General features: G+C 31.6%; 1 non-coding gene across 1 annotated transcript; it reads left to right on the forward strand.

Moving 5' to 3' along the window:
- The first annotated feature begins 6,627 nt into the window (after nucleotides 1-6,627).
- On the forward strand, nucleotides 6,628-6,704 carry LOC147407501 (small nucleolar RNA Z199). Its single transcript, XR_015177179.1, has one exon. It is a non-coding gene; the product is annotated as a small nucleolar RNA Z199 (small nucleolar RNA).
- The last annotated feature ends 4,449 nt before the right edge of the window (nucleotides 6,705-11,153 follow it).

The raw sequence follows: 11,153 nt of genomic DNA on the forward strand, positions 1-11,153 counted from the left end.
AAGCTAATTGGGGGGGTGGGGGTTAATGCAACACTAATATTATGAAGAGGGATGTTTAGTAAAAACTAACGGTTTATAAATACCAAAAGCAACTATTTTCAGTATCGCGAGATCATACTGTCTATTATACTTTAGAACAAAGAGACTGAGGAAGATGTTTTTCATAAAATCAGAACTTGATGGTTACAATGGAGGTGTTTCTGTAGTTATATGTGCCCAACACATACCAATAAAAAAGAATTTTTTTACAAGACAAGGGATAGACAAGCTGTGCTTTATAGAGTTGAATGTTGTGCGGTTAAAAAACATTATTTTAGTAGATTGAGTGTGATAGAGGTGAGGATGGTGAGATGATTTGAATACAAATTCAACAAAATGCAGTAGTGGCTCAAATAGACAATAGATTATAAGAGTAGAAATGTACATGTATTATTGAATATCTATGTATAATTAACATGTTCCAGACATAACTATACATGGTAAGATGATAAAAAGGAAAGAAAAAATGTCTGCTGATCAATGTATCTCTGGAGATAAATAACAAACTATTGAGAAGAAAAAAATTGTAACATCAAGCCATTATCATCAAATACTACGTTAAACAATTAACCAGAGCACAAACGACCATAAGGCCATAGACATTAACAGGGGGCCTAAAAATTGGGTTTAATATATATGGGTCCCGTTCAGCAACAAACATTTTGACAAACATTTTGGCAAAACATAGATCATCCTCATCAAAAATCAGCCCATTCCAAAATTTCTAACCCTAGTTTACAAGTTGAAAAATTGTGGACCGTCCATTTCTTATAAATCATTTTTGATGGCATTAGAAATCATTTTCTAACCCATGTTTTGAAAAATGTTTTGCCAAAATGTTTGTTGCTGAACATTTCCCTATATATATATATATATATATATATATATATATATATTGTTTTTTTGTGTAAAAGAAAGACTTGTTTAAAACTTAAAAAAATGTGTTTAAAATGTAGAAGTCAAAACGTGTTTTAAATGAGATTTTTTGAGAAAAAAATTTAGTTTTTGGTTTTATAACTACAGGAGGCAGATGTGCATGTGTAGAGGGGACTAATTAGGTCAGTAGGAGCTACATTCCTCGATTTGGATACTGCACTTGAAATTTATGTAAATTGTTTCACATAGTCATAAAATTCTTGAATAGTTTAAAAAATTCATAAATTTCTTCGAATAAAGGATTAGCAGATTAAATTGGCTAATCAATCAAATAAATTGATTGATCATTGAATATGATGCCATTTTTATTCTTCAACCATAATTTTTTTTTCCTCCACCTTCAAATCTCATGGACAAGATAGGATTTTTTTAGAGATTTAAGATGATGGATCTTGGGAAGAAAACCAAACACATTTGTATAAAATTGAATTTTGTATGAAATTTTCATTAACTTATCAAAATTGACCAAACTTATCCCTCCACTGGATAATTGGCAAATTTGAATATGGTTAAAATGGTCACGAAGAATGACTATGGAGGAGAGATTGTACAAATTATGTTCTGGTACTGTCATATAAACGCATATAATAAAAAGAGTAAAGCCGTATCCCAAAGATTTGGGATTTGATTAAATAAACCATGTTCCTCTACTTAATTTTGTGTCCATAGTCAAAGTCTTATTTTCATATCCATGTTCATATGTCGTCTTATTTTCATATCCATGTTTTGTTTTAGATACTCTTCATTCCTTTAGCACTATCAACTCGACTATTTCTCCTAATTAATTTGGATAGTATTTAGTTTTCATCGAACATGTCCAAACAATCTCAACCTACATGTTATATCGTTTATTGTCTAATGAAGGAAAAAAAAAAAATTATTTCTACTTCTTTAATGTGCTTGCTTCTAATTTTATACGTTTTATTATTTTCACTGATCTATCTTGACATCCTCACCTCTATTAAATTCAATCTAATAACATAATGCTTCCTGGCCCTTGAACATTCAAATTGTTGTGTACATGTGGACATTACCATTATCAAATTACAACCTCATTCGGGCCGCTAATCCCTTGAAGCTTTAGGATCCCTTTGATTGAACCTGTCAAGAAAAGAATTATCATTTGTGTCGTTTTAAATTGACTTAGTTGGACACTGAGTAAACGGGGCAGCGGACAATATGAACCATTGATATTTTTCATTGAGATCAGTGCAGCGTGCAACGAAGCAAGTTCAGCATTTTCCTTACCATTTATTAGATTTAACCATTTTCATCAGGACTTCCCTAACCTCAAACTACTCTAAAGGGTCTCCGTCATGCATACAATTTATAGATATTAGTACAAATTGAATGAGTACTAGGTGTGAAGTAATGTAATAACGTGTGTGATACAGTGAATCATCTTTTAAGTAGTAAAATTCAAATCATTTGAGATTAAGATAGGATTAGTTGTGATTATTCAATTGGTTTGATTTGTTATTAGTTTTTATATAAAACCTCTTAGGGTGCCTGTAATGATTGTTTAAGAATAAATTTAATCTTAAGATTTTTACATGGTATCAGAACCAAGAATGAGTGGGCGTTGCTGTTGCACGTCTCTGGCCTCTTCATTCTTTTTCATCTATTAGTTTCTATATAAAACCTCTTAGGATGTTTGTAGTGTCTCTCTCGTCACAAACGCCGCAACCATCTAAGGTGCAACTACTCAACCGTTCACTCATTTCAAAAGGAGTCGTGTTGGAGTGAAACGGAAACACAAAGATGACAATGATGTGGTGTCGTGCACATTACCGTAGATGTTTTTCCGTGAGATAGGAGTAAAAAGCATCTACAGTTACATGCGTTCCACCACATCATTTTTGTCATCTTTGTGTCTTCGTTTGTGTCATTTCAGCATTTTCCTTTTAAAAAGGTTATTTTCATACAATCAACATCTCGTCGTAAAGGACATCGTCATCCATATCATTTACTCTCCTCCACCCATTGGTTCCTTTCGTACAACCACCATCTTGTCATGAAGGCCATCCTCATCAAGACCTTGTGCTCTCTTACTCATGCTACTAGACCTCCATTGAGTAGGTTGCATCTCGGTGCATTTGATTCATTAAGAGTTCTAGTAGATCAAGATTTTTTCGATAGATGGTGTTGGGCTTATCCAGATTTATTGAGATCCACTTCTGTATTGGTCAACATCATATGGATGGTTTGCATACATTAAGAAGTACTTGACATTCCATCAAGGCATCAAGTAAATTATGGATGGTGTGCATTTATTAAGAAATCCTTGACATTAATCCATCAAAGCATCAAGCAGATTTGGACGACTTGGATATATTGAGGGGGCGGGAATCACGTATATTTGGTGAAAGTCTCCACCTATAACCCTCCAATGAGATTTTGTATTAGCACCAATAATACACTTGTAAGAATGAATTGTGTGGACGTAATTTTTGTGATTAACCTCGAGATCTGATTTGAAGCAAGATCATTAACTAATAAATCGTAAGAATAATGAAAAAAGAACAAAAATGAGAAAGAACACAAAAGAATTTTTTACATGGTTCGACATATTGTGCCTACATTCACGAGATCGAGGAGTTGTTCCACTATAAATATGATTTACATGACCTCATTTCCTCGATTAGTCTCATCCTTCGTCCTCTCTTCTCTTTTTTTCCTTACCCTTTAACAATGACCTTAACCTTATTTAAGTAGAAAATCCTAACCCTAATTCTAATTACATTGAAAATATCTTTTTTACCCCTATCAAATAAAATAATTACTTATTAAGGAAGAATCCTCTCAAATTGAGTTTCTTCCCTAATTACATAGAATCCTATCCAAATTCTATCATGTGTCTATATCGAGATGCGTATTAATGGCGTGGATGAATGGTTCATACGAAATCAATTTTTATCCCTTCATAAAATCCTCTCTCGAAGATGGAGATTGGTGTATTGAGATCCACCTTCAAAAAATACTTTCCACTTAAGTGAACACCATCCTTGATTTTCGAACTAGTAAGGTTATTGATCCCCCGAGCTTATTTTCTTCCTTATTTTCTGTAAATCTAATCTTTAACTTGATCGAGCTTTCATAATAAGTAGATGCTTCAATGATAGAATTGACAGCAAGCCAGACTTGACTTACTTAATAAGTAAAGACTTTGATAAATTATAGAAGAATCGACTGAAATCTTAGAGCAGACTTGCATCCCAAAATAATTCAAGACTTAGATAAATAATAGAATAACCGATCAAAGTCCTACATAGGACTTGAATCCCAAAACAATCTAAGCTTTAGATAAATAATAAAAGAATCGACCGAAATTATAGATTGGACTTGGATTCTAGAATGATCTAAGTTTTTTATATAAATAATAGAATAATTCATTGAACTGGTGTCCTTGCCTTGTCAATTTGTTGAATCAAAGAGTAATGTCTGATTCGTTAAACCGGCCTTACCCTATATTGTCTTGTCAATTTGTTGAATCAAAGGGCAAGATCTGGTTCGTTAAACCGATCTTACCCTACTTTTAACTTTTGCCTTACTCCCCCTTGAGAGTAAAACTCAATTGTTTGAATTGATATGAAAAAATTAAACAAATATAATTCACAAAGTTCATAGAATATAATCCTTTTAATAACATAAATTAATAGAATAATCTTTTTTTTTTCTTTAATTGAAAAGAAATAAAGTACATTTTCCCTATCTTATTAAAAATTTCAAAGGAAATAATTTTTAATATTATCCTTGTGAAAATATTTTTTTTTGTAATCCCAAGTTCAAGTCCCAAAATATGAACTCTCATGAGATTCGAATTACATAATATGCAAAGAACAAGAATGAAATAGATGGATAAAAAAAGAAAGATGAAAAAAAAGTATTATATGTTTTTCATAAAAATATGAAAAAAATGAAATAGATATGATTTTTTCATGAAATGAACTTGTAAAGACGTTAAATAGATTTAACAATGAAAAAATTAAATTTTTACTACTTAATATTTGTATTCATATTTTCATGCTTAAAAATTCTTACACATATTTTTAGAGAGTTACTATTGTCACATCAACTTTTACTAATGCCACACCAACTGTGCAATTCTTTGGTGATTTGCATAGGAATTGATGTGGCTTTAGTAAAAGTTGGTGTGGTAATAGCAGCTCTCTTTTTTAATTACCCATCAGTTTTTCTAAGATTTGTAATAATTTTTATTACTTTTATGGTGTTTATCAATTTTTTACTTAAAAATAATTATAGCTAATTTTAATAATTAAATAATATGATTTTTTGTAGATAGTTTTTCGATCACTCCTCAAATTTTCTGAGTTATTAGTTTTATATTTATCTTATTTTTTTATATTTATTTTGAGATATTATTTTTCTCCTTTATTAATTTTTTTTTTCCGATTACTCAATTTCTCATAGTTTTCCTTCTTAATGGCTTTTTCGTCGTGGATGTGGATATCAGAATGCACCCTCTTCAACTAAATCTGTTGCATCCCCTTCATCTTTTCAACAGCCCAAGAAATCTGATGGTAATCTTGGATCTAGACAGCTTCATCTTTCCTTAAATCTGGTCCACCTTGCCAGATTTGCAATCAATATAATCACAATGCTCTTCCACGTTGATAACCTCTCAATCATTCATTTATTCTTGACTATGATCCAGAGTCCTTTGATACTATGCAGTTAAATGACTCCATGGATCAAACCAATTGTCCAAACATTGGAGCATTTTCACACTCAACCTTTAATTCAAGTACTATTTTTATGTATCCATCTATATAAGGCCGCTAAACTTTTTTTAGGTATTTTAGATACCTTTGAATTTATGCTTAAATTTGAGATATCCCTGCATTTTGAATTATTGACATGACATGCCCCGTTTAACCCTATTACCTCCTCTCCCTCATCTCCATCCAATTTTTGCCCCTTTACTCTCTAATGAACTATACATTTGCCCTAACTAAAGGAAAATCTAAACTCCACCCCTACATCCATATTATGGGATTGATTAGGGATTCTTTCTATATGTTATATTGGTTCTTCAATTCTTAATACTCCATCTTTTATTGGAAGAGTCATGTTGGAGTGACATCAAAATTGACATTGATTCACACATTGCTGATGTTTAGTTGCACATAAAATCATAGATGATTTTCACTTGTATCTCGATGTAAAACATCCATGACTTCATAAGCAATTCATGAAAACAATTTGCGAATTGTTGTCAATTTCAATGTCACCTCAGCATTTGCCTTATTGAAATATAAAATATCGAGTTTACTTTATAATTCCAAGTTGAAATTCAATTACATAATACCGTCGCGGCTTTGCCAAATTTTTATGCCAACATAAAAATACATAATACCTAGAATATCTTCAAAATTCAAAGTGAGCTTAATAGGTCACTAGTGGAACAAGGTCGTATCAGTTACCAAACACCCCCTTTAAGGCAAACCCTAAAATAGTTCTCAACTTAGGGTTTCTCTAACATTTTAGGGTTTATATGCGTTTTAGCTCTATAAAAAGGGTTTCAACTGAGAAACTTTTCGTCGATTCTTCTCCAAAATTGTGTGGTTCGTCTCTCTCTCGCTCTCCATTTTTTTTTTTTTTATCATATATATTTCTCAGATCTGGAACGAAGGATCATGTGATGAAAAATACTGCAACAATATGATGGATTTTTATCATGATTCGTAGTATTTAAGTCTCTGATGATCTCTTCTTTTTATTGTTTTGGATTTTTTTTAATGATTTTTCGTATTTCGTACTTTTTTCATTTGAGGTGAAAATGTTGGATCTGAAGAGGAGATGATGAATAATCATTTGGTCCGTGTTTCTGAATTAACCGTGACCGACAAACCATAACCATCTCTGATCTTCCTCGGATCTTTTTATATTTATTCGAATCAATGTTTTTCTCATAGGTTGGTTGGTCGACACAAATCAATTGTATATATATATATATATATATATATAATATATATATATATATATATATATATATATTTTTTTTTTTTTTGCCACACTTTTTTTTTTTTAACATAATGAAATACACAAGGATACAGATTGAATAAAATATTTGGTCTCTTCCCAAGGTTGAGGCATCTTCAACATTTTGAGTAATTTTTTTTTGTCTTAATGTTTAACCCTATGATTCTATATTCAATGTTCAAATTTATTTTTATCATTCTCTTCAATCTTTATCATCTTACTTGTTTAATCAATCTTCAAACCTAACAAACAAGATGGAATTTTGAAATTTGAAGTAAAGATGATGGAATTTTGGTTTGAAAAATCTATGATGTTCTAAAAGGGATTAAAGAAAGCAATCGATTGAAGATGAGGTTTAATGGCTTGAAAACAATATATCATAGAGATTGAAGAGTATGGGAAAAAATTTATTATTTTTTTCATTTCTTGTTATAGAAAATCCTTGAAAAAACAAGTTTTTTTTTTAAGGGATTAAGATAAGGTAGGGAACAATCTAACGAAGATGGTGACCTTAGTAGGTTCTGCAAGTATTAAAGTGAGGTTGAAGAGCTTGAAAAAAGTGCTTTTTAGGTTATTTTTTCAACAGTTAATGATAAAATTGAGATCATTTTCCATTTGTCATGAAGGGAAGACCTTATGTCAATGGGGCATCTCATCAACTTTCAAAACAGGGGAATGTCAAATATTAACCAAAATTTATGCTTATTCCGAGGACAAAAATTAAGACCATGAACTAGACAGGCAAAATGGGAATTTTGAAAATAGATTTTCTCTTGACTTGACTATGAAAGCTTTTGGTCCGGTTTAACTTGTTTTCTAGGGTGGGCATCCGTTGATCTCATGTGAGTGAGATGGATGAAATTAGCTTATGGCACGTATAAAAACTTTGTATTTTTGGATTAGAGTGTGGGGAATAGTTATCCTCTCTTTGTGGTCAAGGCTTTTAGGAGATAGGGGAGGATAAAGATGTATTATTAAGGAAGGGGTTGAAGAGGAAAGATAAAAGATAATAAAGTTAGAGGGATATTATTGAAAAGGGGAAAAAAAGTAGAGAAGAAGGCAATTGAAATTGAAAATGTAATCGTGAAAAAATAATAAAATTATAGGGATATCATTGAAAATGAGGTAGAGCAGGGGAAAGATGATAATGTTGATAGGAGCTAAGAGGAATGAGGTTTGTAACCAATTCAAAGTTATTAGTCTCGTGTGGGGGATTTATTGTTGTATTATTATTATGGGTCAAAGATCCCTGATGAAAAAAACACATGATCCTAATCCTTTAAATGTAAAATCTAATAATTGAGATTTTTTGTCTGAATAAGTATCTCTGAGACTGATGTTATCAAGATACTCATAAATCTAATGATAGATTTAAAAAGTTTTTGTTGTCACACCAACTTTTGTTTATGCCACCACAATTCATTTGTTTTTGTTATTGTGGGTTTCCTTACTTTTCAAGTGAGCCTAATCCCATGGTTATCCAGTTGATTGAATTTAGAGTCAACCACACCCTGAAGGGTGATCCATAGGAATTCATTGTTTTGTGAGGTTTGTAGCACTTGGCCTACCCTTACTAAGGAGCATATCAAGACTCGGACTTGCCACTAGGCCAACCCTTTGGAGTTACCCCAGTTCATATGTAAATCACCAAAGAACTAATACACAAGAGTGGTGACAGCCAAAGTTGGTGTGGCAATGGAAGTTCTCTTTTCTATTTCATATGATTATTTGTATGAACTAGAGTTTGCATGAACCCTTATATGGGGGTGAAAGACGAAATTAAAATTAGAGGTGTATTATTGAAAAATGAAAGATGAAAGATAATACATAAATATTAAGAGATATTTTGGAAAATGAGTGACGGGATATTCTTAAAAAGGGAAAGAACTAAAGAAGAGAAAAAATAATAATAAAATTAAAATTAAAAATGATCTTTAAGATATGTTTTTTGTGGGGGATAAAAATTAAGAAGAAGTGAATTGAGGACATCAATCATATTCTATCATATAGATTTGGAAACGACATATCAACTCTAATACCATCTAATTAGATCCCCACTCCCCCGCCAAATTGAATTATTTGTTTTTTGGCTTAGCAATTATCATTCATCTATATTTGATCACCATCTATACTAGTAAATTCATCATTTATAGTTGTTAGCTTTGTCTTATCAATAACAATCTCTCCTCTTCAAGTAAAAAGTCAAGAAAATTTTGAAGGTATTACTCAAAACAAAAATTCCAAAAATTCATTACTTTTGACCTATTTCACACCTAGGCTCTCATGGATTTGACACTTGTTTACATGGAAAAAAATAATAATAAATAAAATACAATTATACGGTATTGTTTGTCGTGTTGTATTGTGAATCTAGGCTGTTGGTATCATGAATATGTTACGTTTTTATCATCCCACAAAATCAAATATTGTTGAATATTTAATAAATTAATCAGATTGAATTTTGGATACTAATTTATAATATTCATCAAACTTAATTAAGAACGAGTTTAGATACCAGATATCTTTTTCAAACTCTAATTTGGACATACCTAATTGAATAATATCAGGCTTACACCCTACTCAGAATTATTTATTGTTATTATTGTGTGGTTACAAAATGTTGGCTTGATAATCATAATAGTTATCAAAATCTTGTATAATAAGATATAGAATGATGGGGGATAAGAACTACTGTGGATAGAAACAATTCGATAGGTCTCACATCCAAAAATTTATGCTTTCTTTCCATTTACGTGGAAGGACTACCAATCTTTTGTTCGAAAAATCAAATATATAATAGTTGAAAAAATCAACCAGGTTGAGAAAACGACGGATATTTAAAACAATACGCATAATTGACATGATAACATGGGTTGATGTAGACCCAAACCTACTCCTACCTAAACCCCCTCACATCTCACCTTGTTTATATGAAAACATCCCCACATACATCAAATTGTCGGACGAGTTTTTTATCAGAATATTATTATATTATAGAACTAGAAGATTCTTTACATGTTCTCAAACCTTTAACAATTAACATGTACTCCACATGTATGCTTTTAAGACCGAGACCTCAATAATATAGCTAGTGTGGATATTATAGCAACATGTATCATTTTTTTTCATTTTAACATTTGAGATAGTGCAATGCCGACAAGATAACAAAATCAATTCGTTTAAATATGGGGGTTAATGACCACACATTTACAAAGCTTTTGATTAGCTCTCAAAAGGTTTTTTCCGTTGTCTTTTTTTTTTTTTTTTTTCTCTTTTAAATCCCATCTAGGCCATGAAACCTTTGAGGGTATGAGGCTTTATATTTTTTTTCAACATTACTCTCTTGATTGTGAAAAAAGTGCTATGGGAAAAACCTAGTAGAGAGGTCCGCGCCCCATAGAGATTAGGGGTGAAAGTTGGCAATCGGCTGAAGTTGCTTTATTGGAACCCTGAACTTCAAAAAATTGTCTCCAACGTGTAACTTTCCATGGTTGAAGTTGTTATCATGCCTTTTTAGCTACTAGTTGACAACTGTAACCATTTATCGAGTGAGAATTGATAAGTCATCTAGAGTCCAATATATGAAAATAAGCGATGAAGATCATGGTGCTCATGAAGATGATGAATATGATGGTCATCTTGACAGGCCACTAGAGTTGTAACAATTTAGAATCATTCTGAACAATTTTCTTTGACATTGCTCGTAACACTTTGTCAACATGGTAGTGTGCAAAGTACAATGAATTACTTTTTTTTTGAGATACAAGACAAGAAATCTACGGTTCTCTACACACTGCCCTATCATGACAATGTTAGAGAAACTAGTTCAACATTTTCCTTTTCCTTATATGAAATAAGAAGAAAAATGCTAACGTGACTTCCTATGAAATTGACTTACACTGTACTTCTTGACGAAAACATCAATGATTCTGAGCTTATTTCCATGTCAATTTAGTGTTGAATACAGTTTCCTATGCAGTCACTTTAGCATTTTTCAATAAGAAATTCTACTTATAAATTCAAATAATAGTTTCGGAGAGACTTCAAAATTTGACCTCAATTCGCATTTTGCTGACGCTGAGGTGAGTAAGAAACCATAAATTCTTTTCATCGAGATACGAGGAAAATAATCTACGGTGTGGTGCACACCTCTACATCATCAGCAGAGTGGGAAT

This window comes from Akebia trifoliata, chromosome 3, assembly GCF_017979445.1.
Source record: "Akebia trifoliata isolate Shusen 1 chromosome 3, ASM1797944v1, whole genome shotgun sequence".
Lineage (NCBI taxonomy): Eukaryota > Viridiplantae > Streptophyta > Magnoliopsida > Ranunculales > Lardizabalaceae > Akebia > Akebia trifoliata.